The sequence below is a fragment of the Phoca vitulina genome, unplaced genomic scaffold (genome assembly GCF_004348235.1).
Source record: "Phoca vitulina isolate PV1807 unplaced genomic scaffold, GSC_HSeal_1.0 scaffold14, whole genome shotgun sequence".
Taxonomy (NCBI): Eukaryota; Metazoa; Chordata; class Mammalia; order Carnivora; family Phocidae; genus Phoca; species Phoca vitulina.
Genome location: NW_022589717.1, coordinates 17,251,196 through 17,277,580, shown reverse-complemented (window position 1 = coordinate 17,277,580; position 26,385 = coordinate 17,251,196). Strand labels below are relative to the sequence as shown.

The following is a 26,385-nucleotide window of genomic DNA, read 5'->3' as shown; positions in this document are numbered from 1 at the left end:
GCAAACGAGGCTGAAAAGCGGAAGTCAACTGAGTGGAACTTTAGACTTTGTCTTTTGTTTCCTTCTTTTTCCTCCTTTTTTTTTTTTTATAAGTATTGCTTTGACACATTTGGTGACTAGATCGAACTCATGTCTTTTGGTTCTAGTGTTGTTATCCCTATGGACTTGTAGGAGGTGGAGCGTGATATTCCAGAATCCTTGGTTCATTCACGATCACCGTGACCGGACCGGTTGCTGATAGCCTAGAAGAGCTAGAGTGCTCGTCGAATCGAGAGCTGGAGCCCAGGTCTTCACTCTGGCCACATAGGACTCCCCACCCTTGAATGCACGTGCAGAAGAAGGCACAGGACAGATGAGAAGCTGCCTGTGCGGCCCCATCAGAGCGTTCCGTAGAGCATGCTGCTGCCAAGGGCAAAGAGAGCAGCCATCTTCCGTAAGTTCAGGAACCTCTGGCGGCACCACGCATCGCTGACCAGCTCATGCCCTGCCACTGTGTCTTTGTTTGACTGGCTGCAGAAGCTCCCTTCCGCCTCTACCTTTTCATAAGAATGTAAAGATAATTAGTGCATTTCCTTGGGTTAAATAATACCCCCATTTTATTTATTTTTCATTGAGGTATAATTGACATACAACATTATGTTAGTTTCAGGTGTACAGTATTTGTACACATTATCAAATGATCACCACAATAAGTCTAGTTAGCATCCGTCACCATATACGGTTACCAAAAAAAATTTTTTTCTTGTGCTGAGGACTTTTAAGATCTACTATCTTAGCAACTTTCAAATATGCAGTACGGTATTATTAACTACAGTCTCCATGTACAACATCTCCAAGACTTCCTGATTTTACACTCATCTTACAAAGCAACTACCATGTCATTCTGCCCTTGCGCTTGGAGACTGGGTCATTTCATTTGTCAAGAATATTCCTTGCCGGGCCTTCTAGCTGCTGCTGTTAGCATTGCCCAGTGGGTTCTCCTGAGTGATTCTCATCAGGTCACACCAGGAGATGTTTGGGCATTTTCTTAAAGCACATCGTACAACATAGGAGTGCCATTGAATCACGAAGCTCAGAGGAGAGGTTTCCTCGGGATCTGTCAGGGCTTTCTCCATCCAAGCATTGTGATACCCCTTTTGCAAGTCCCTTGTTGTCAGCCTGTCGCAGAATTCCCCAGCTCCGGGAAGGATCGCGTCTCATGAACAGTGCTTACACCTTCTTTTCCTGTATCCCCGGGATCTAGCCATCAAGGCAGGATCTCGGGGGCCAGGAGCCATGGCAACATTTAGTGGCTTTGTGTGGTGTGCGTGTCACTGTCATCTCCATCCGGGTCTCTTCCAGGGCCTGGGATGCTGCCAAGAACTTCCATGCACAGGGGTAGAGAGATGTCCGTGGGGACATAAGCACTTGTACACGGGATGCTTGTCTATCTTTGGGGCACTTTTGACACCTTTCCATTCACCTGAATTTACACGGAGTGAGTCCCATGCTCTTCTGGGGGACTCAGTGCTGGATCAGAGAGGCAGGGCAGGGGGGCTTGATTCCGGGTACTCCTCTCTCCTGCTTGCCACCACCAGCGGCCTGCGCCCACAGCTCCTGCCCCGGCCCCTTCCCAGCGGCTCCCCTTCCTAGCCACCATCTCCTTGTCTCTTTGCAGGTCATTTATAATCAGCAGTCATGGCGCACAGGCCTCATTAGTGATATAGCCATTCCTTCAGTGCTTCAGAAATAATCATTTAGAAAAAAAATGCACGGTTTCCTTCCCTTGAGAGCCCATGAGTGATGAATTTATTTCAGTTTGGCTGGCTTGGCTGTCTTGCTCGGGCTTATTTCCATATTTATTTCAACAAACAATGTAGGGTGGGAACGAGAAAACACATGCTGGGTGTACACACTCACTGCATATCAGCTCCCAAACGCAGTTCCTCTTGAGGGAGGTATAGAAAGAATGCCAACAAAAGGGCCCTCCATTTTTAAAAAAGAAGAGATCGGTGGACTAGGGGTGCTATGTAGCAGAAGATGAGCTTGTTTGCGATTATTCGGATTTGAAAAATTGTGGGTAACGTGCCAAAAGCAATTGATTCTTAACTCCCATTCTGGTAAAGAAGGTGTCTCCAGAGGGCTTCAGCCCTTGACCCCCTCGCTCTTGTAGGATCTGATTTGTGTGTCGGTGGACAGCAATGAACTTTCTGTGCCAACTGAGACTTACATGCTTCTGTCTGATTCTCTTCAAGCAGACCTCATTCCCTGGAAGGAGTGGGGAGGGGCACGTGTGGGGATCACAGTCTGCTCTGACAAGGAACGATGCCAGAAGGTTCTTGATTGCAAATGGTGTCCTCAAGCCAGACTTGCAGATGTGCAGGCCACCTGGCTTCCAGAAATCTGCTCCCTGAAAAGGCGGTTCAGCTTTATCGAGAATTTGGCTGGGGCTGGGCACTTAGCTCACCTGATTGTTTAGAGTGAATGTTTTCAAGTGACTTCAGCCACAGGTCAGAAGACCTCAGAAATTTATTTAGAGCTATTGTCACCGACACTGTATGAAGTAGCCAAGCAAGCCACATCTCCGTCGTTAACCTCACCATTATTAGTCAGGGTGGCAAGGTGCATACCGCATCTTGGTTCTAGGGGGATGCTTTTATTTTATTTTATTTTTTTTTAAGATTTTTATTTATTTGCGAGAGAGAGAATGAGAGACAGAGAGCATGAGAGGGAGGAGGGTTAGAGGGAGAAGCAGACTCCCTGCCGAGCAGGGAGCCCGATGCGGGACTCGATCCCGGGACTCCAGGATCATGACCTGAGCCAAAGGCAGTCGCCTATCCAACTGAGCCACCCAGGCGCCCTCTAGGGGGATGCTTTTAAAGTGGCAGTGAGTGTTTAATAATAATGGCTTTTCTGTCGTAAGGTGAAAGGAACTAGAATGCGCAGAACAGTACCTTGTCCTAAACATAACACCATTTTTCCTATAGAAAATTTAGACAATACGCCCATTTTACAAGAAAAAAAATGGAAAAAGCAAATGAGTAAAAGAACCAAAAATAAAAATTTTATACTCAGGGACCTGAACAGCAACACTTCCAGAATTTCCTTTTCTCAGAAATGCGTTTTACTGAGCCTAGGATTCCTTTTTCTAAGAAAGACCTCTTGCTTTTCCCAAACTAGTTCAATGGACCACGCAGGGGTGCTCAAAGGTGAAGAAGAAGAACGACTGAACAATATCTAATGGGTATTGTCCTCCCCAAAATTAGGCTCAAAATGATACTCGACAGGAGGGAAAGAAGGACTCTGTGGAGTAGGTACATACCTGTGGGGTAGGGAAATACTGCTGAAATGCAGCATTTGGGGGGAAACAGCCCAAAAAAGAAAGTTAAAAATCTAGTGTCTGGTTGAAAATTAATAGTAGATTCACACACATACTAATATGACTATTAAGAGCAGCCTTGGAGCCAGAGGAAGACGTGTTAGAGAGGTATGAACAAGGCAGCCTCCAGCACCTTCCATCACCCCAGTAATGATGATCCAGGAAAATGTACCACAAATCCAGTCTTTGCCTAGCCAGACCATTCCCTTACTGGGAGTATAAGTTAAAATGGACAGATCTTTCGGTCAGCCTATCCTCCATTCTTTTCATCTAATGCAGACAGGACAACACAGTTTTTGTTCAGCTGAAACAGTTTTTATTATCCTTACAATTAATAGCATTATAAAATAATTGCAAATGCAACGTAGGAGAAAGATCTTCTCCCATCTCAGAGCTGAACTGTGCTCTTGTTGGAAAAGAGATTGCAGTCAGGGTAGGGCAAGGGTTAGTAACCTTCAGCAAATGAAAGATCTGTAAGTACCTCCTACCTTCTTGGAGAAATAGTTGAATCATAATAAAAACAGTATTGTTTTGTAAGTGAGAATAATGAACTATTCCACGGAGAATAAAGTTAGTCCAAGCTCTCCAGCATTCCTTGGCCTTTAGAGAAATGCACAGGTGTCAGGCAGCCAAGAAGGGCCCCTCACTATCCTATCAAAGGAGGGCTCTAACACTTGCTAAGCCCCTGGGGCTTGCTTGCTGGAACTGTGGTATTCCATTTTTAATTGGTAATCTGACCACCCCCAACCATGGCGTCAAGACAGCAGAAGTGGATAATTGAATAAAGTTGATTATCACTGTTGTTTTGAATTAGAAATGTTCTCATAACAACCCTCTGAGGGTATTTCTTATCACCAGCCGAACGCCTGCTTGTGTCATCTTATACCATGAGGGCCTGGGATTTTATAGTATTGCTATGTTTCCCCCAACTGCCCTTTCTAGATTTGTTGCTTTTATTGATAAGTTGGCAGATGGTAGGAGTGTAAAGCAGACAAACTGAGTGGCCAAAATGGGTTTGTCTGGTCTCTTTAACACCTTTCTGCTCCTATTTGTATGTATCTGTTTATTTATGTACCTATTATTTTGGTGCATTTTCTAATGTGGTTTATCTATAGAAACTGCTGTTTAAGTAAGGAGACGGAACAGTGAGTCTTGACGTCTTCTTACAGGCATGTCAGCCCTGGATCGCCAAGGGCCACAGTGATCCACCATGTCTCCTGGCTTCCAGGCTAACGTTCTGTGTAGTCTGCTCTCTCTCACAGAACCCCAGGAGCATCCTCTGCTGCAGCCCCAGGTCACCTCAGCCGGGGCTTCCTTACCTTCAACGGTAAGCAGAAAAACATGTTCCTGAGGATCAGCTCCCTGAATTATAAGGTTATTCTCTTTTCCATTATACAGGTGGAATTTTTCTTAAAATTTTGCATTTAGATTTGCTTCTTTGGAGCCTCAGTATGTTCCTCCTTCTTGGAAATAATATTTGACTCTTCTGTTGTTGCAGGAAGGAAATGAAAGGCCTCTTTGGAAAAGTTGTATTAAACCTGGGTGAGAAGCAGCAGGATGTAATAGAAAAACCCCCAAATGAGATTTAGGAAGATTGGGTTCATGTCAAGGAGCTGACGGCGCCCAGTTACTCATTTTGTCTCAGTGACCATAGGTCATTGAGTAGAATGGGGACGGTCCACATTGGTAAAATGGGGAGGCCGAATTCGATCATTTCTAGGCTCCTTTCAGCCTTAAAACTATTTTCCAGGCATGTGAACATGTGTAGTGTTGTCTTGGGTATCTGTATGGTGCCCCCCACTGCTGGGAGGGCCTGCAAACGTGTTACAAGCTACTCATAGCTTTCTGCTTCATACAGACCCATAGGCTCAGACTCTGGAAGGAATACGGCAAACACCAAAATGAAATCAGTCTTAGGACACCTCAAATAATAAAGCTGAACTCGGGAATCTTCAGTCAGTCAGCAACATTCATTGAACACTTGGCATTTGTAATGTCCTATCAGGCTCCCTGAGGCATAAGCTAAAACTCAGTCACCACCACGCGGGACAGAAATATAAACATGCTTGCAACCAAGAGTTCTTGAGCCGCTGGCTAGCACCTGGGGCCTTCTGAGCTGGGCTGAAAGGGTCAGCTCTCTCCCTGAGCCCCTGCGCTTAGCGAAGACGGTTACTTTAGTTAAACTTCAGTTAACTTTAATTTAAATCCCAATTACTATATGCAAGAACACACATCAGAAGAGGGGAGATTCCCTTACCTTGTTCCCCTGTCCCTACAACTGGGATTTTTGCCAGAGCTGTGTGCTTCTTTGCCCAACTGGAAATGTATTGGTGGAACGTGGGTTTAAAAGCCCAGGACTCTTTTAAGATTACGTTTTCCCCTGTGAACTGAACGACATTAACTTCTTGGAGTAAAAAATAAAATCAGGGCTATTTCATGTTTCACACCCGCTCTTTAACTATACTTAATTCCCCTCTGGTCTCACCCAAAAAGGGACGGCCACCCTTTGATGATCTGTGTCGTCAGTACAGAGTTGTGAAAATGACTTTGCCCAATCAGTGCTTATATGCGCTGCTTCATATCCAACCCACTCTGCTTTATTCCACCGCTCCTCCACACTAGCCCAACTAATATTGGGCGGAAGTGTATATGTATATTGGGGGGGGGGATTTTAGAGGTTTGCTGCTCTCCATGGAGCCAGCAGCCTCAGCTTCACTTTGGAACTTGCTAGAAGGGTAGAAGCTCAGGCCGCACTCAGGACCTCCTGAATCAGAACCTGCATTTTACCACAGTCCCAAGTGATTTCTCTGTACCTCCAAGCTTGAGAAGCACTGTTTTCCAGACAGCCCTGGCTGGGGTGGCAGCTTGGGTGCCCAAGAGTGGGAACGGGCTGTGTCTAGTGGTGGCAGCAAGTAGAAACTGCAGGGTAACCCTCCCCTCCAGAGAGATGCCAGATCCCTCAAGCCAGCGGTGTGATCCACAGAAGATAGTATTGTTCCAAGGGGATGAAAGATCAATGCTTAACCACACTAGAAACCCATAATATCATCAGCTGCTTAATACAAATTCTGATAGAAGTGTATAAATCCTCAGGCAGAAAGCTTTTGTGTAAGAATGAAGATAAGTTTCCTATTAAAACCCACAGTGGATTGAAGTCTAATTTCAAAATGGCAGTGTGCTCTGTTTTCCATTTCTGTTTCCCCCGTACCCATCACCAGGTTGCATAAGTGATTTTGGATTTTCCTTAGGACCAAGTTTAATGTCAACCAAAAGCAAGGAGGAGCATCTTTTTTATTCCCCTCCCCACCCAGCTTCTCTCCCTGATTTTTCTTCTTAAAAATCTTTAGTGTAGATTTCTTCCCACTCTTCAGGAAGCCCACCCCCCACCCACAATCTATCAGAGATGCTTCGCTTTCACACAGGGTCCCCGTGTGAGAATGGATGCAGCTATTTACTTTCCTGAGAGCTTAAAGGAGAACCCCCACCCCCGCCCCATCAGCAGCCTCACCCTGGTTCTGACCAGCTGCCTCTTTTTACAAGGCCCTGGAGACTGAAGCAAATGGGCAAGTCGGTTTGTCCCCAAGCCACAACCCTGGGGTAATGATGATGGAGAGCTGCGAGCCACCCCCCACCTGCCCCCCCCCACCCGGCACTGCGGTCTTTGCCTAGGAAGGAAAAGCAACAGCTGGGGGAACAAATTCTTTCATCTTAAACTTAGGGCCTCTGAACTCCGAGTGGAAGCCCTGTTTCTCATCCTCTTCCTGCCGGGAGAACCGGGACTGGCTCTCCGGAAAGCGTGATTTCTTCGGTTTTCTCCTGGCTTTTCTCTTTCCCCTTGGCTGCCCCACTCCTCTGCTCTCCCACTCCCCGAATCGAACATGTACAGATTTTACGGTTCACTGGAGAATAAGTGGCTGTCATTTCACAGACCGGCCAGGATGTAATTAGCCACAATGCATTGGAGTAATGGAACAGATGTCTCTTTGTAAACTGAGTTTGCTGCCGGGCACCGCGTGTGTGTGACCTACGGACCGCTACCCCAGGCGGCGCCTTGCTGCTCCCCGCCCCCTTTCTTTCTCATCTTCCTCTGGCCCTTCTCCTGGTTCCCGAGCCAGAGGCTGGGCTAGCTTGAGTGTTTGTGGCTTGACTGTTTTTGTTTTTTTCCCTCTGTGCTGCCCTGGCTCCTTTCTGCTGGTGACCTGCCGGAGAGCGAGGGGCCGGAACCTACATGTACTGAGGTAGTCATTCACAGCAGGAAAGGTGATACCCCTCTTATGAGATAATTGGCAGTTTCAAGTTGCACTTATTACTGGATGATAATACACCAGCAAAATCATAAATTACTGTTATGCTCTCTGGCCTGTTGTTGTTTCTCTTAACTGGAAATAAAGGAGATGTGTCTCCCTCCTTCCTAGGTTATTATTAAAATTTTAGAGGAAGGGGCCATGCTGGTCATGGAGGGATGAGACACACAGATATCAGCTACTCACACTTATCGCCAAGCAACCTTTAAAAGATCATTTGTTTATACGGATTATGTGATCACGTGGACCTCTGCTTTTCTACACGTTTCATTTTAATATGAAGGTCTTCCCTCTTAAAGGAAAATATTTTAAGCCATAACTTTTGTACATCCTTAGTTTTTGAGGCTGAAGTTTTGGCAAGAAGATACCAGGCAAAATTCCTGCTGTATTTACTGCATCTCGAGACTTTTTCGAGGGAGAGGAGAGGTCCAGACAGTAACTACATCCCAAGTCCTCCCTCAAGTCTCCCACCCATTTAGAGGAAAACAAACCTTACTCAAATGTGTGGGGAGTCAACCGGGAACGGTGCTGGTCTTTGTTCCTCGGCTTATCATGTTCAGTTTGAATGATCTTTTTTTTTTTTTTCTGGCTGCATGCTCAGAATCTTGGCTTTGGTCACACACCAGAGAAGACCCGTGTTCAGGGTGTAAGGTTATGTTCCAGTGTGTATGTATATTTCATGCAGTTTTCAGGTGAGAAGTACTCTTCTGGTTCTTGCTTGGTCACTGGAATCAACAAGGCCCCATCCTCTTGGTCAGTGATAGAAGATGTTGCTGTGTATGATGCCTTTATCAATAAGCAGGGAGGGCGCCTGGGTGGCTCAGTTGGTTAAGTGACTGCCTTCGGCTCAGGTCATGATCCTGGAGTCCGGGGATCGAGTCCCGCATCGGGCTCCCTGCTGAACAGGGAGCCTGCTTCTCCCTCTGACCCTCCCCCCTCTCATGCTCTCTCTATCTCATTTTCTCTCTCAAATAAATAAATAAAATCTTTAAAAAAAAAATAAGCAGGGAATGGTGTGTTTATCATTTGGAAGAACAAAGTGCACTGAGACAGGACTGTCTCATTCTGGAGGTTCTGATAGGGATCTCAGGGTTGGGTTTGGGACTTGGTGTCAGTGCATCTTAAAATATTTGCTTAATCCAGATTTTTCATCTTAAGAGTTTAGGTGTTATTTTGCCCCAAGCAGAGCCAGAGACCTTCATTGGAGCTTTTAAAAATCATTAAAAATTTAAAACAGCAGTCTAAAGTTAATTTTCACCCTGAGGGTTTTATAATAAATAATAGGTGCAAGTAGATCTCTGGTGTATGAAATTGATACTTCTGCTGGTTTAGGAACAAGTAACTGGAAACCTCCTCATCGTGACCTCATTGATGGTCCCTTGCTTATGAAAGTTGAAACCTCTCCTATTCTCTGAGGGATTTTGTTGATCATTATTGTGTCATCGGTACAAATTTGGAAAAGAAAATTCTCACTTTTTTGCTAATCTTTTCAGAGCCTAGAAACCAGAATGTGGAGTACCCGATATGCTCTACGTGCTCTATCAATATCACTTTGATTGTTTTGGTTTCATAGTTCAAAGGACTCTTTTGTATCCTCAAAGTACATTTTAAGCTCCATTGTTCATATAACTATTTCTGATTATTTCTGCTTCCTAACTAATGCCAAATTGGGATCAATCTGCAATTTCATAAGAGGTCAGTAATTGTCCATGGGATCACGTTGAGTGCCTTCTTGAGGAAAGGAGAGATGGTAGGATCAGGCCTTATTTTTTGACTCTTCTCAAAAACCACAGTGTGCAAAATAGTTGGTGATTATCTTAACATGAACTAGATTTTCAGAGATATAAATTATATGGGACCATTGGTTACTTTGAAATTACAAACATCTGATACCGCCAGGCTGTACTGACAACTTTATGGGATCTCGGGGTAGAAAGGATTGTCAAGGTCATCTAGCTCAACCTCTTGCCAAGAACAAGAATTTCCTCCAAAATTCTTTGTCAGGATGACTGTCAAGTCCTTGGTCATTCATTTCCATTTTTTGGATATGGAATGATCTGAAAGTCCTTGCTTGCATTCAGCTGAAATCAGTCTCCACACACACCTCCACCTTGTTCTGATGTTGTGACACAGGGTAAATCTACTCCTTTTCATATGCAGCCTTTAGAGAACTAACAAAAGCTTTCCTATTTCTCTACCTTCTCCTTCCCAACTTGGCCATTCCCAATTGTTTCCATTATTCCTTGTATTAACACGACTATCCAACCCTTTGTTACAAAGGTTGTCCTCTCTCAGACGTGCTCATAATAACTGATGTATTTTTAAAAAATAAGATTCCTAGACCTGTATATAAGATCCCAAATGTCATCTGACCAATGCAGAGTTTGGTAAAAATCATCACAACTTGTCTGCAGCTTCCAAGTGCTTGCATCAATTAAAAGCCTTAAATCTTTTAATATGAACCACATTTAGACAAGACTTTCCCAGCGCTGTACAAGAGCAGTTTTATTTGTGAATCTGTGTATTCAAGTATTAATACTCATCTTTCCTGGCCTGCTAAGCTTTATTTTTTTTTTTCTTGTAATTGTCATTCTTTCTTCTCACTAAACCAGTATACAAATCACTCATACAAATGGAGAGCAAAATTTCTCCAGGGGTTGTCCATCACCACACAGTAGAATCCAGACCCCTTGATACATCATCCAACTTCATCATCTGCCCCCTGTCAACCTTCACAGCCTCATGTCCTTTCCCTCGCTCAGGCATCCTCTGGGACCCCCCACAGCAGTTCCTCAAATACAACTGTTCTTCATGTCTTCATGTTGGCCATTTCTCCGCCTGGAAGGCTTTGGCCCCACTTTCTCTGACTCATAAACTTCTGTTTGTCCTTAAAGGCTTAAGGCAAGCACCACTTCATAAATAGGTGGGGCTGAGGGGGTGGAGGAATTGGAGGAAGGTGATCAAAAGATAAAACTTATAGTAGTAAGATAAATAAGTGCTAGGGATGTAACATACAACGTGAGGCCTAGAGCTAACGCTGCTGTATGGTAAATATCAAAGTTGTTAAGAGAGTAGGTACCAAGAGTACTCGTCACAAGGGGAAAAAAAACCTTTTTTTTTCCTTCTTTCTTTTTCAATATCTTATGAAATGATAGGTGTTAACTAAACTTACTTGGTAAGTTGGTAATAATTTCACAATGTAAATTAAATCATTATGCTGTGCATCTTCATCTTATCCAGTGCTGTAGGTCAATTATATCTCACTAAAACAGGGATGGGGGAGAAAGGAAAAGAAAAAGGAAAAATATACACGCCAATGGACAGAGTCAAGAAGAGTAAAAACAAAAACAGAAGTATTTCTGGTGAAAGCAAAACCAACAAACAAAAAAAGAATCGCCTCTGTCAGGATCATGAGGGAGGGGCCTAGCCGAGGATTTCCACCCCATAACCAATCCTTGAAGCCAACGCTCCTTGTGTTCTTTTGGTTTGGTTTGGTTTTAGATTATACATAGAGACCATAATTCATCAGCAATCAAAATATACTTTAAGGAAAAGAGAATTGCATCTTCTGCAAAGCCTTCTCTGGCCCACAGTCAACTTTCATCCCCTTGAAGCACCTGCACCACACTGTTACCGCAATATGTATCCTTTATTATGTGGCATCTAACTGGTGGTTCATTTGTTTGCCCTCCCTAGACTCTCAACTCCATGATGGTCAGGGTTTTCCTTTACTGTGGCGTTTCACCATCCAGGACGGTACTTAGTATTTAGTAAGATTATATGTGTGTATGATAGTTCTACAGACCTGCTAGGACACTTAACTCTCTTCGTTCAAAAGAACAGTGAAAGAGGTTATGTCAAGTGCTTTGCTCAAGTCAAGACACCCTGACCTATTAGTGTAGTAATACCACGGCAGCAGTGGTTTGTTGGTAGTCTCTGTCCCCCTTTCAAAAAGCTCAGGCAGATCTGGGTGTCCTAGTGTCAAAGCTGTCTGAGCATGCTGAACATCTACTTCACTGACTGTTACAAATACCATCATGGCTCTATCCTAAGCCGTATTGTAATTGTTTTTTTCTAAATGTTAATGGGCTTATGATTAACTATAATTGCATATAGGAACCCACATTGAGGAATAATTATAGGTGCTTATTCACTCACTTTTTAAATCCCTACTGTGTGCAGATATGTCAGACAAATAACATCCTGACAGCACTATAATGACTGAATATAATCAGCAGGCAAGACGATGCTGGCCTTCTTCAATTACATGCTCACTTTTTCAAGAGTTGACATACCACCGCTGTATTTATCATCAATTAAATTTCCCTATATTAGTTACTTGCAGTAAATTTTGAGGCAATCACCTCAGCTCAAATTGCCATAGCAAACCACATAATCTCACCAAATAGAATTATTATCAGCAGTCATCATCCTCATCAATTCTTTATTAAAGACTCATTTCTCAAACCATTTTAAATTGTGGCTTAGAGTAAGTCATTTATAACCACATTTTGGAAATAGGCACATTGTATTTCCATTTCATAAATATGTTTTATTAGTAATGAGTAGTATAGTATTAGATTACTATTAGTATTCTCAGCATAGGTTGGAAAATGCTTAATTAACAAAGATATTGGATTGGAAAAAAATGGCTCTGGGCATATTTCTTCTTGACCAAATTATTGTCTATTTTTTTCCCCTCTAGTCGCTGGTAATTTTTAATTGCATGCACCTATCTCAAAGAGGGTACTCCCAAGGGACTGTGTGGAGAAGCAGAACCCCAGTAAAAGCAAACTTTCTGGAAAGACTGCCCTGTTACTGTGTCAGGATCTCCAAGTAACTTCCCCCCAGTGTTTTTTTAGAAACTATCAGCATTCAGTCTTTGTTGAAGGAGAGCATTGCTGTGAATCTCTCTCTCTCTCTCTTTTTTTTTTTTTAACAAATCATAAAGCATCTAGAGTCCTGTTCTGGTTATGATAACCTAAAACTGGTATTTGAAATCCAGAACCGTTTTTTCTGTCACCCTTCAAGTGTCTTTGATTCTGAGGCCGTGTAGCCCCCTGGTTTCCGTGCTCTGATTCAGCGTCACATTTTAAAAGAGCAGTGAGCCCCACAGGGTTCCCTGTGCCAGGAAGCGGCAGAGATGTCGCTATCCAGACTGTCCTGCACAGAGATGGTACTCATCTTGGGCACATACGGGTCTGCCTTAGCCAAAACCTTTCCTCATTGTTGTGTTCAACTAGAGCTTCTGGTTTACTATCTTTTTTGTCCTCCACTCTCATTGGGATTCTTTTCACTGTTTTCATTTTATTTCATTCGTAGTGGTGCCTTTAGCTTCCTTTTATGATCTTGTATAAGATGTGTTCTTTCTGTGATTTTCCATTATTATTTTTCCAAAGGATAAGGCTCTTTTTGTGAGGATATAATATGTTCCTACAATGGTCACATATGTGCTCTCTGAAGAAACAAACCGATGGCTGCATTCGTGGACGCTTTGCTAACACAAAAGAGCATGAGTTTGTGTTTCAGCCTAAATACTGGAGTTGTGGACAGCTTAAGCCTGGAGTGCTTGCTGGTTCCCTAACAGCAGGCAATTATGTTACTCGGGGAGCCTCCACACAGGCTGTTCTTATGCAGATAGTTGTCTGAGTGAACAGGAAGGGCAGTAGAAATATGTGAGAGACATGTGACTTCTCCTCAGCGATTGATTACCCACAGTCGTGTCCTAATTGCTGACAACACCCGTTCTCTCCATACTTAGTGTTTTGTTCAGGTATCTTTCTCAAGGTCCCTCGTTATAGGATTCGTGTTCATAAAAGCTTCTAATATGGCCCTTCTGTTCACCCAGCAGGTGAATAATCCCCAAGTTAATAAAAAGGTAAGCACTCTTATGAACTTAACATTAAAAGACTCTACCCAAGTGCGAGTTCATACTATGAGGGAAAAGTAATCCTTCTGGACGCCCCTCATGGCGCAAACGAGTGAGCTGACCCACATCAGCTTTCCAGTCCTCTGTGAGTTTTGCCTAAAATTTGAGTCAGGATGCTCAAGTGGCAGGCTGGGATCAGGGAAGGCTAAAAGTGGCTGCCAGGGACGGCTGTTCCGCTTGAGACCAACAAAGAAACCAACAGCACGCTCTTCTGCGATGGGAAGGAAATGGCTTCTCAGTCAAGTGGCCCCTTTCTTTGACTCAGAGACCTGCCTGACCCAGTGAAGAGACCAGACTGGCAGATCTAGGGCACATGCCCCCTTCCTCCCCCCCTGAACTCCCCCTGGAAAAGCTGACAAGGGCCACAAAACCACCCCCAGGGCCATATCGCGGGGCCCTAGGTTACAAATGAGGATTGATGTTTAGCTGAGAATCTGTCATGGCCTTATCACAGCCCTCATTCTAGAACACCCTTCTCTCCTCTCTTCTCCCTTCACATCGGACTGGTTCTCTATTGTTCCTCACGGCCAGTGCTGGTTTGAAGAGCTCTTCTGCATTTGCAGGTATAAAAGAATGTGCAACTTTCTTCCCCCTTGAAGTCATTGTGTATATTTAGGTCAGTGACGTGATGAGAGATGTTGATGTGTTTTGTACCTCGCGCTGAAAATTGCCTCTCCGGATCTGGGGGAATGGGGAGGGTCTAATGGCACTCACAGCCCACGGCCGCTGGGTGGGATCTGTCTCCTGCGGGCCCCCCCCCCCCCCCCCCGCCCCAGAAACAGTGTCGCAGAAATCCCACCCTGGCCTCCCTGAGACTCTGTGTGAGGGAGGGCACTGTCTTATAAAAAGGTGAGAGGAAACGTCAGGAAGTTGCTTTATCCTTTACCTGGAGCCCCAGCCCAGCACTCTGTTCTGTCAAGTAGAAAATGCGGCCCTGGTAAATCCTGCCCACAAAGGAACTGCGCCTTTTTAACATGCAAATGTTCAGTCAGGGAAAGTAAATAGACATCTCCTCCTTCAGGGAACCAGGAGACAATCTAGGAGCAACCCCCCAGCCCACCCCACCCCCAACACCCTTTCCCCGTTCTCTTCTCATTCTGAAAAAAAAAAATATCGTGCCCCCCCCCCCCCCCCCCCCCCCGATTATTCGTACTTCTTTTTTAAAGGGAAGGAGGGGCTTGCTTTGAATCGCTCTTAAGCCAGTCTTCTGCCCCAACTTCCTCCCCGTCTAGATAGGCTTCATTAATTTGATAAGCCGACACCAAAAGAGAGGAGTGGCTGGGGGAGTGGGGGGGGGCTGGTTTGCAGGAGGGGCTGCCTAGAGGCTGCCCTGAGGTTTTAGAAGATGAACTGCTAATGATGTTGAAGACATCTTTACCTTTTCAGACTGCCATGTCCCTCTGGAAAATCAGGGTCTTCTTTCACTTCTTCTGATTGTACTGCAAGAACTGAAAAATAGGGGCCTGGTTGGAAAAAGGAGGGGACGGTGCGATGGCCAGGGGCGGGGCGGGGGGGGTGGGGGATGGCGAGGACCGGTAAGTAGACAGATGCTTCTCCGAGGAGGAATCTGAATGCGTCAGCTCCACAGCTTGCCTGGCCTTTGCTTGAACAGGGTAACTGATATTGTCATGCTAAAGAGTCAGAAACTAATGGGGGGAAATAGATTAATTTGCTAGGTCATTTATTGAACACTCTCGCCTGATACAAACTAGTGAAAGTCGTGTAAATTGGCAATGTGAATATTTTGATCAACATCTGTGACCCTTGAATTCAAACCGAGGATGCAAACCACAGAACTTTTGACTTTTCAGATGCCCTAATCTTTGCCAGCCCTTTCCCATCTTCGAATGTGATAGAAGCTGAGTATATCTAAGACAACCGTATGTACAATCTGCCCAAGATGTCCCAGTTTATGCCACTTGTCCTGGTTTGGACAAAAAAGATACATATTTGCCGTAATTCTGCTGCTCAGCAACTGGAAGAGACTGAGAGATCCCAGCTTCAGTATAATTTTATTTTTGTCCTCTCTTCTCTTGCGTACTTTCAAGACCATTCTTAAGCATGTACTGAAAACAAATGTAGGAGGCATTCTGAGGATGGAAAGCCATTGAAGCAAGAATCTTTTCTCATTTTAGTTAGTGGCACGATGAGCAATGTGTAGATTTAACTAAAACCTTGAATATTCTTGAATCACAGATCGAAATCATACACTTGTTTGTTTTGCTTCTGAAATAAATACCGAGGTGGGTGTGGGGTGTCAATGGGCATCATTAGTTAACTGAAAACAACCCAGGCTACTGCCCCCCAGAGTTTCTGCTTCAGTAAATATTTTACTTCCTCCTCAATTTTACCAAGTGACAGTAATTGTTTGCCAATGTCAGAGCTAACTGCTTTGTGGATGCCAGGAGCGGCTTTGAGCCTGAGGGGTGAGAAGGTGGGGGTAATTATTTCAAATAGACGAATGGGTCTTGGCCCCTGGACTTACCAATTGCTTAACTAGAATCTAAATTGGAATGGCTTATTTATGAAACAAATATTTATTGAGTACCTGTTGTGTACCAGCCACTTTTGTTCTAAATGCTTAAAATATCTGTGTGCCAAAAAGATAACGACGCCTGCCCTCGCGCAGCTTACATTCTGTTCTAGCGGACATTCAACATAATAAGTAAGTGTAAAGTGTATAGTGTGTTAGTTGTAAGTGCTATGGAAAAAAGAAAAAGTAGAGCAGGGTGAAGGAGATGTTAAGAGATAAACTGAGGCATATTAAGATTTTTTTTAAGAATTTATTTGAGCAAAAATCAATTCAAATGGGTAGCACCAAACCAGAAATCGTTAGGAGTGCTCAGCAGACAGAACTAAGGGGAAAGACTTACAAAGAATAGAGAAAAGGCAGAGGCAAAGCAAGGACATTATTTGATTGGCTGTAACTTATTTGGAAAAGCCCAGTTGGCTATTTTTGATTGGTTGTCCTTAGGTTTTGATTTCTCCATGAGACCTTTACAGACTTAGGTTTTTGTTTGTTTCCTTAGGCTGTCGTGGTATTAGAACCACGTCCGTCTAATGACCTCCTTGTTTAGTGAATTTAACAGAAGGTCGAGTGAAGGTCTTGGGCAATGGGTTCATGAGCTGCTGATGCCTTAAATCCCACTCCTGTACTACTTACTGCCTCCCACCTGAGCAGAGCCCACACACAAAGGCCAAGGATAGGGAAGGTCAACACTCACACGCAGAGCCGCGAGAGGTATGACCCAGGCGAAGGATGGTTAAGGTCCCCTCTTGGGGTGGAGGGCTAGCCTCAGCAGGACCAGTTCAGTTCAGGATTCCCAGCTGGACTTTTGGGTATCTTTTCAGCCATTGCCAGTGGTCCCTCATGTAACCTGCGGTGTGAAACTTACCTTTTCCCGATGCTGAGCATATTCATGGAATCACGAGGTACGGGTGTTCAAATGTGGCTGACCTCGATGATGAGGAATCATTTACTGATGTTCTAAGAAGGAGTAAGCCAGCATTACGAGTTTCCTAACACCACTGACATCCCAAAGACAAAACTATAAAATATCCAAGTTTTCCCTGTTTGGTCCATTTTATTCATTTTAAAACTATGGTGTTTTTTTTGTTTTTTGGTTTTGTTTTTGTTGTTGTTGTTGTTGTTGTTGTTGTTTTTGTCCCTGCATGTGTTCTACACCTGCAGCTAAATAGGAAAGATTCAAGTCACAGACCCGTACACCCACGCCCCTGCCTGATTTTAGAGCACTTTGGGGAGAGATCGTAGCCAACCATTTCTTCCGTTCCTCAGAGTCAGGGCTGTGCTTGCTGCATCCCTGTAAAGATGATGGCATCGATTTGGTTGAAAAGCGAAGCAGATGGAGTTCTGATTATTCTTTCCCACTCCTTACCTGGGACTGGAATTAGGATTCCTAGCTTCCTGCCTGCTTAGGGTTTAGATGTGGAGCAGATCACTGAAGTGGGCCCATACCTCCCCCCCATGCAGGCTGCCATCTTGCCGAGGCCCCAACGTCTGTGTGTACTTCTGCAGCTGCTTCCTTTTTGCTTGTGGTCGGCAAAAGGAAGGAATGGATTCAAACGAAGCCCACTTTCTGATGGAGCAGATACTGTGCTTAAGTGTGGAGAACATTTACCCTGGCAGAAATGCCCTGCCCATATGTCTGGGGCCAAGAGGGGCACTCCTGAGACTCAAAAGCATAAGGCCTGATTTTTCCTCCCACAAACCTGTTGCCCAAAGAGGCAGAGTGGGGCTGGCAGGAAGCCTGAGGCCCAGAACACACACTAGAAAGTCAGCACCAGGGGCACCCAGGTGGCTCAGTCAGTTAAGCATCCGATCTTGACTTCGGCTCAGATCATGGTCTCAGGGTTGTGAGATGGAGCTCCATGTCGGGCTCCATGCTCAAAGTGGCGTATGGCTTGTCCCTGTCCCTCTGCTCTTCCTCCTGCTCATGTGTGCTCCCTCTCTCTCTCTCTCTGTCTCTCAAATAATAAATAAAATCTTAAAAATAAATAAATAAATAAAAGGAAGAGAGAAAATCACCAAGCGCAGAGTGGGAGGCTCGTCTCCTGGAGCCCTTGTCTCTGAGGCCTCTACTGCCTTGTTTACCACCATGATGCTGATGATGACGATGATCTTGACTTTCAATGGCCTTACCAACACAGAAGGCTAAGAAAGCTGTGTGAAGTTTAGAAACTTCTGGTCCCAATTAGATGGTTTATATCCCATTTCATCTACTCTCCAAATACTGAAGTTCCATAGGCAATTGTGAGCTTGGAATTAATAATTTTAAAAAATAAGTACTTCCTGGATGCTTACCATTCACCTGGTACTGTGGTGAGTGTCTTATCCCACTTAATCCTTGCACGTCCTTCGAATTGAGGCACTATTACCCACATTACATAGAGGAGAAAAAGGAGCCTAGCTCCCAGTCACCCAGCTACCAGAGTCAGGGTACAGAGTCAGGCTTTGAACTCAGAAATGGCACATCTACCAGCCAGGCCACGTTCCCTGACTCCCCTGCTCTCGGCCTCTGCTGTTGTTCTGGCTGGTGGGTGGTAGAAAGACAGGCCTTGCAGCAGGGCCTTGCTTCCTTTGATTAGCTTGTTGCCTAATACATGTGTTTCACAACCTTTGCAATTGATAGTTCATCTAATTAACTTAAAGTGAAACTCAGTGATCAGCTCCGTTCAGGCAAACAAAATAATCCATTCCGATAATGATAACAATAGATTTACTTTGATAACAGAAATTGCTGCTTCCAGTCAATTTGATAATGGGTTTTCTCATAGAAACCTTCAAGCAGTGTCACCAAACATTTTACACATGGGAAATAGGCATAGAACAATTTAGCAGTCTGTGGAGAGAAGTCCTCAAGGGTACTCCTATCCCTTGGCCCAGCGATTATACTTAAGGAAATTTATGTTAACAACATGATCAGAGATGAGATGAAAGAAAAAAATACATATATATATGGATGTTATTTGGCATTATTATGACAGCATTATTTAGTGGTAAAAAATTACAAAAAATAACTGTATGCCCAAAAATAGAGGACCTGTTAAACAAATTATGGTACACTCAACTGAAAGAATATTTCAAAGCTATTAAAGTATTTTAGAAGAGTGTTTAAGAACTTGGGGAACGCCCCTGATATAATAAGTGAAAATATGCAGAATAAAGAACTATATATGATCCCAATATTTTAAGGAAATTGAGAATGTAAACAACTTGAGATTGAATTTTTGGCTTAGTGACATGGAGAACAAGGTTTTGTTGTTGTTGCTGTTTTCCCATCCCTGAAGCCAGAGTAAAGCTTTTCAGAAATAACCTAGAGAAAATTGTGACAACGGAAGAGATACTTTGTCTCATCAGCCTAAGTTCCAGGGAAATGAGTGATAGGATAGCTCAGCATCAGTCTTGAAATGACTTCAGGTTTCTCTTCAATTTTCGTCTTTCCCTGAAAACACATTTAACGTGAAGTTATATTCTAATACAAGCCAGTATTTTTGCAGTTTCATGTCCCTTCAAAAGCAGTCTCTTTCAAAGAGAAGCAGAGGTTTCTGTGCCATTTGCTTAACAGCCCCTTCGTTGCCAAGATCTCCAAATAAGTTGGTCAAGGGGCTGACAGACATTTTCCCGATGAGAAAAATGGCCGTGTTGGAGATTTGCACTGCTGACCTGAATGTATGTGTCATATCTGCCACATCCCTGTGGATGGAGAGGTCATTTCTTCATTATACTAGAAGTGAAAGAGAGGGAGAAAGTTAGGGTATTGGAGTGCTGAGCACAGCACCATTGCCCAAATGAGAAAGTCCAAGTCATCAAAATATTCTCTTACCAGAGGAGTTGGAGGAGAAGAAAATGAGCAGATTGTTCAACACGTAGGAAAACAGCTGAAAAGGAGGACTCTGTGTGTCCCCTAATTTTGACATAAAATATCAAAGGTAAACCCTCAGAATCAGTTGAAGAAACTCTTCAAACCTCGGTAGGATTAGAGTGGAGAAACATCTGAGTCAAGAATTTGTAAGAAAGCTACCTCCTTGTATCTCAATATTTATGCCAATCCTGCTTTCATAATTAATCCTATCGCTGAGAACACTTGGATGTTCAGAAATAGTCATAACTACCTGTGACCACTTACTTTTTGGCAATATAGCCCAAGTGGAAGAAAATGTCCTTAAAGAGGTGGAGGCAAATGGAAGGCTATTCTTGCAAATCCAGCCAATCAAATGACTGTGGACATCACGCCAGTCTTCCCTAAGTCAAACCTGAGGGAAAAAATGACAAAATATTGAGCCGCTTCAAATAGAGGATACACTTGGAACCATGTCACCTATGGAGCAAAACGCTAACTTCTTAGCATTACATTCAAGATTATATATAACCTGACCCCAGATGCCCTCCCAGCTTCCTCTCTCTCTCATGATGTCCCTCAGGCCTGGAATGGCCTGAAACGCTCTGCTTCTCTGCTCATCGAGATCACACTCTGCTTCCCGGGTCGAATCAGACACCACCTCAGTCAGAAATGATCTGACCTTCCTTGCCATACCTGTAGATTTTTATGGGTGCCTTCACAGTGTTTATTTCATTCCGCCTTTACATTTTAGTTGGTTATTTATGTTTCTCTCCCCTGTAAGATTGTTATTCATCTATAAGTGCCCCTGATGCCAAGCCAAATGACCACATGCAGTAGTTGCTTAATACGTGTTTGCTGAATTAATTAAAATACAAGATAGTATATAAATATTAAGATGTTTGATAGAGGTCACATGTGCAACCATGCTTTCCTGACCAAAAAAAAAAATGTCTGTCCTGTCTGGGGGCAGAATATTTTAAATTAGACTAATCCTAAAAGACCCACATTAGGAAGGCTACTGTAATACCAACCCATGATAATGGCTAACATTTTCTAGTATTGGCTACATTCTAGGCATTGCACTAAACTATTTCCACATAATATCTCTTCTGATCATCCCAACAACCTTATGAGGTTTAAGTACTATGATTATGTCTGCATTTTACCAAGAGGAAGCCAAGACTTGGAGGAGTGTCATAACCAGCAAACCCGGGAGCCGCTGCTGATACTTTCTCTGCAGAACTTGTCTCTCTCTCACCTTGGAGGAGGCCCTGCTCCCTGGTGGTTGCCATTATTTGTGCAGGATAGCTGGGCATCTGCTTATTTCAGTCACAGCGAAGTGGGCCTCACAATAGGTGCCAGTATCTTTTGTAAACAGTTTTTCTGGCTCTGACATATTTTCTCCAATTATCACTGGTCTTCAACAGTATTTGAGTATTTGATGATTTTCTTATTCTAGGGAAGCTCTAGAATATATCAACTCTGAAGTGAGGTGGGCTTCTTGTAAGTAAAATAGCCATACATAAGAAGCATAATAGTGTTCTCGAGAAAAGAAGCAATAAGATAGATAGATAGATAGATAGATAGATAGATAGATGATATACCAGAAGAGATTTATTATAGGAATTCACTCACATGATAATGGAGGCCAAGAAGTGCCACAATCTGCCGTCTGCAGGCTGGAGAACCAGGAAAGCTGGTGGAGTAATTCAGTCTGAATCTGAAGGCCTGAGGATCAAGGGGCTGATGATCTAAGTCCCAGTCCGAGTCCAAGGCCTGAGAACCAGGAGTGCCAAAGTCCACGGGCAGGAGACGTGGATGTCCCAGCTCAAGCAGAGAGCGAATTGGCCCTTCCTGCACCAAAAATTTTGTTCTATTCAGGCCCTCAATGCACTGGATGATGCCCACCTGCCTTGGTGAGAGGGATCATCTTTACTCAGCCCGCTGTTTCAAATGTTAATTTCTTCTAGAAACACCCTCATAGACACACCCAGAAATAATGTTTTACCAGCTATCTGGGCATCTCTAAGCTCTGTCCAGCTGACACATGAAATTAACCATCACAGGAAGGAACAGTGATACGCCCTCAGTTAACTAGAGCAAACATTATATAAGAGATTCGTCCACATTTAGCGAATGTTTATTGAGCACACACTCTGTGCCAGGTAGAAGCTGGGGACAGAATGCTGAACAAAACAGAGATGGCCCCTAACCTCATGCACAGGAGTGTAACACAGAGACGGACATTCGTGAAATAATCACACAGATACGTAATTACAGGATGAGGGCCAGTGCTGTGAAGGAAGTGTATAGATGGCCTTGAACGTCTAGAGCCTAGTGAAGGTGGAAGAGTAGTCGGGGAAGACTTCTCAGAAATCTAGAAAAGCAAAAGAAGGTAGCTAGGGCAGTGATTCTCAAAGTGTAGTTCCAGGACTAGCAACACCAGCCTCACCTGGAGGCTTGCTTGTTAGAATTGCAAATCATTAGGCCACACCCCAGACCCACTGAACCAGAAACTCTGGGGGTGAGGCCCAGTGTTTGGGGTTTAACCATCCCTACAGGTAATTGTGATGGACCCTGAAGTTTGAGAACCACTGCACCAGCAGATGAGCACCCAGGGCAGAGCATTCCAGCTAGAAGAAATCATGTAGTGAGGCCCCAAGGCTGGGAGAAAGATGGCAAGCTTGCTAGGCGAGCCAGTGGAGCTTCCAGAAGGCCCCACAAAGAGGATGGTGGGGTGGATGGAGCCTGGGACATACACCTGGGTCAGATTGCTTCAGGGCCTGTGGTAAGGATTCTGCCCCTGTCCTAAAAGCCATGGAAAGCCACAGAAGAGTTTTAATTAGGCATGCGATATGATCACATGTGCATTTTGAAGACATCCCTCTGACCACAACATAGAGAACTGAGTAGACTTCAGTCCTCTAATTTGAAAACTGATAAAATGGAGTGGAAGGCTACTGGAGCAAAAGGAAGTGAGTGGAGTGGAGATACCTTGAGGAGATGACAGCAAAAGGGCTTTGACCGAATTTGAAATTTGGGACTGAGGGAGAGAGATGCGTCAGGATGGAGCTTAGCTTTCTGGGTTGTGAAACTTGATTGACGGTGGTGGTTCCAGTCACTGAGATACAGAGCATGGAGATCATGTATTTCTCAATACTGAATTTGAGAAACCTTTGAGATATGAATTAGACCTTCATTGAAACTGGATGGATGAAAGCCAGGGAAAAGAATGATTCTTGAGGGGAGTCCTGTGGTAACTGCATGAGCCAAAGGATAGAGTTGGAAATGAGTTTTCTGATGTTTGTTTGCCCGTTTTATTTTTTATTTATGGATCTGTTCATACATCCATTCACTCATTCTACTTCTCACACCCTCCCAAGAACATGGAAACATTGGAAGGACAGAGGAGGATTAGTAGGTGGGATGGGACTGGCTATGGCAGATCTTGAATTCCAAGCTGACAACTCTGGATTACCATTGAAGGCAGGCAGGGTAACATCATGGCAGAGGTATGTTTCAGGAAGATTGACCTCGTAGTGTTACAGGTAGGCGAGAATAGAGGGAGGAGGACATCACACAGTAACTCTAAGGATGCTAACAGACTACCTCGTGTAGTATAAGGTTGTAATTATAATATAAGGTTAGCATGAGGGGTGACAATCAGATCTATATACATTCATTCATTATACCACATACAAGAGGCTATATATCTTTAACCTATCTCTCTATTTAGGTTTGGGAATAGGAAAAGATAAACTTTGAGAGTAGGAAAGTAGGTCTTTTTCCTGTTTCAGTTTTTCATAACCAAGCAGAGGTAAAGTATCTTAATGGAAGCTAATGTTAATCAGAAGTGAAAGACTGACACACGGTAGGCCCTGGAAAACCTCTATGAGGTTGAACTGGATCAACGCCATTGGGGTAGTGAGAGAAGATGCAGCTCAATGGAGGACTCCTCAAGGGGAGAGGGGAGCGCGATGGGGGCCCTTGCATGAGAATTAGGACCTTGGTGACCCCCATCTGTTCCTCCTTTCCTCCCTCCCTCCCCCACCGCTGCCATGGCGACAAGTCTGGAATCACAGTAAGCCTTATACCCCAGAGAAAACAATACGCTGTTTGAACGGTGCAAGTTGGCCTCCAAGGTTCCCGGTCCGCAGGCCCCATCCCCCACATTCGGGGGATTCTTACAAAAGGCAGCTTTTACCAGAGGGTCAGTGGCACTGCCGCTCATCGATCTGAGCCCATTTTATCCCTCAGCACTTTCCACTTGTTTGTTTTTGAACTCACACCACCGCCTCAATGCTGTTGGTCTTGTTTTGGCTTGAGGTTCCCCATGTGGCCCTCTGCATCCCCTCTGCTCAGCCCCACAGAGCAGTGTGCTTCTTTCTTGCTTGTGTCTTCTTGTCACTGCTGTTGACTCACCAGGCTGGGACTGTTGGAGCTAAACTGAATTAGTAACAATGCAATCAACATCTCTATTTTTATCTTTGTTCCCCCCACCCTCCCGCCCCTCCGGAGTGACTCACCATTTCTGGGTCTCAGAGCTTGGCAGTCTTAAAAGAATTATATTGGGGCTGAGGTGAATATATGCACAGATGTGATATTTCTACCATTAGATACAATGAGTATTTTCTGTCTTTTTTTTTTTTTCCTAGTGGCACAAGGGTTCAAACATTGTAAGTATTATTTATTATGCTCATCGTCATCCTTACGGTTACTGTGTTACTGCTCAAGCTGCTGTTTATCTCCTGAGGTCTAAGATGAATTGTAGGCAAGGAAGGAAGTCCTGACCTGATTTCTGAAACTCAGCTTCAGAGAAAACTTCAGTTTTGAACTGAAACTTTTAACCTTATCCCAGTTGAATTCTGGAAGCCTGCGCTAGAATCCATAGAAAGGGTATACCAAACAGAATATTACCTGTAAAAAAAAAAAAAAAAAAACACCATTAATGCAAAATATCTTTTCCTACCTAGGCCTCCACGTGCTGATAATTATATTAATTTTATAACTTATAAAGATGGATGTAAATTAAGAGCCTGGGTTTTTGGAATCCCACCCTGCCATTTATATAATCTTGGGCTAGTTACTTGATTTCTTCATGTCTTAATTTCCCCTTCTGTAAAATGGAGACTTTTACCTCTCATCCGTACATCATAGTACATATCTTGTAGAAGTGTTCTGAGAATTATTTAAGTTAATATCTACAAAGTGCTTAAAATAGTGTCTAGCACATAATAAGCTCTCAATAAATGTTGGCTATGATTATTCAACAGGTCTTATTGCCTGTTCTGAGAGAAAATAAAAAGAGTTTTATTTTAATAAGCACAGTGCACCTCAGGATTTTACCTTCCCTTGTTTCTGAATTTATAGGCCATCCATTTTATGGACACCTGAGTGGACACTAAGTTACAGAACAGACCTCTTTATCTTTCATTCAAAAGTACAGCTTTCTAGCCTTCCAGTTACCTGAATGACCATTCCCTGCAATTGGGGCATATCTAAACGACAGCCACAAATCAGGACTCAGAGAAGCTTAGGCACAGTGCTGCTAGCATGGAACCCCCTGGGACAGAAACCCCTCCCCACCCCAGGAGGGCTTCCAAAGCCTCAGAGAATTAGACACACTAAGTGGCCCTCCGCGAGAACTAGTCTGCTCTTTTGTTTTTCAGTCGGTATCTTTATCTGAGTAATATGGTTTCAAAATTTGAGTGGCTGCATAGTTATGTAAAGTGTGTATGGTGAAAACAGCAGTCCTGCCCTACACCTCTCCCCTTCCTGATTTCTGTTCCCTAAAACTTGACAATATTTTAGCTGTTTCTTCTGGCATGAACCTCTGTATTTTTAATAACATGTTTCTACAGTTATCTCTTGATTATCATGTTTTAGATATTACCCCTTGACTCCTTACCACGGAAAATATGGATTCAGCTCACTTACCCCTTCTACCTCTCAAACATGCTTCCTCTTCCTCCTTGTCCCCAATTATTGTTGTATCACAAGTCTTGGTGAAATCAGTCCTCGTGTGTGTGTGTGTGTGTGTGTGTGTGTGTGTGTGTCTAGTGTGGTAGATAATTGTTCATAGCTGAACCAAATGGTAGGCTTTGATTACATTTATATCCTGCAGTTGTTGGCTGTATTGCTTTGTTTGCTTAATTTTTTTTTTTTTAATTTGTCAGAGAGAGATTGAGGGAACACAAGCAGGGGGAGTGGGAGAGGGAAAAGCAGGCTCCCTGCTGAGCAAGGAGCCCGATGCGGGACTTGATCCCAGGACCTGGGATCATGACCCGAGCCGAAGGCAGATGCTTAACCAACTGAGCCACCCAGGTGTCCCTGTTTGCTTGCTTAATTTTTTAAGTTCCTGTCCTTAAGCCATTCACAGAATCTTCATCAGCAATATAAATCTCCTCTCGGTACCTTTGCGAACATAGGTCA

The 26,385-nt window shown here is 43.8% G+C and overlaps 1 long non-coding RNA gene across 3 annotated transcripts; it reads right to left on the bottom strand.

Moving 5' to 3' along the window:
* Positions 1 to 18,136: 18,136 nt before the first annotated feature.
* LOC116637468 lies at positions 18,137 to 26,097 on the bottom strand. Of its 3 annotated transcripts, none has more exons than XR_004300483.1 (3): positions 24,480 to 26,097; positions 19,936 to 24,399; positions 18,137 to 19,836 (listed from the first exon to the last, which is right to left on the bottom strand). It is a non-coding gene; the product is annotated as an uncharacterized LOC116637468 (long non-coding RNA). The 3 variants fall into 3 exon arrangements; XR_004300482.1 differs by having other exon boundaries at positions 18,137 to 20,365; positions 21,589 to 24,399; XR_004300484.1 differs by having other exon boundaries at positions 18,137 to 21,807; positions 24,241 to 24,399.
* Between the last annotated feature and the right edge of the window lie 288 nt (positions 26,098 to 26,385).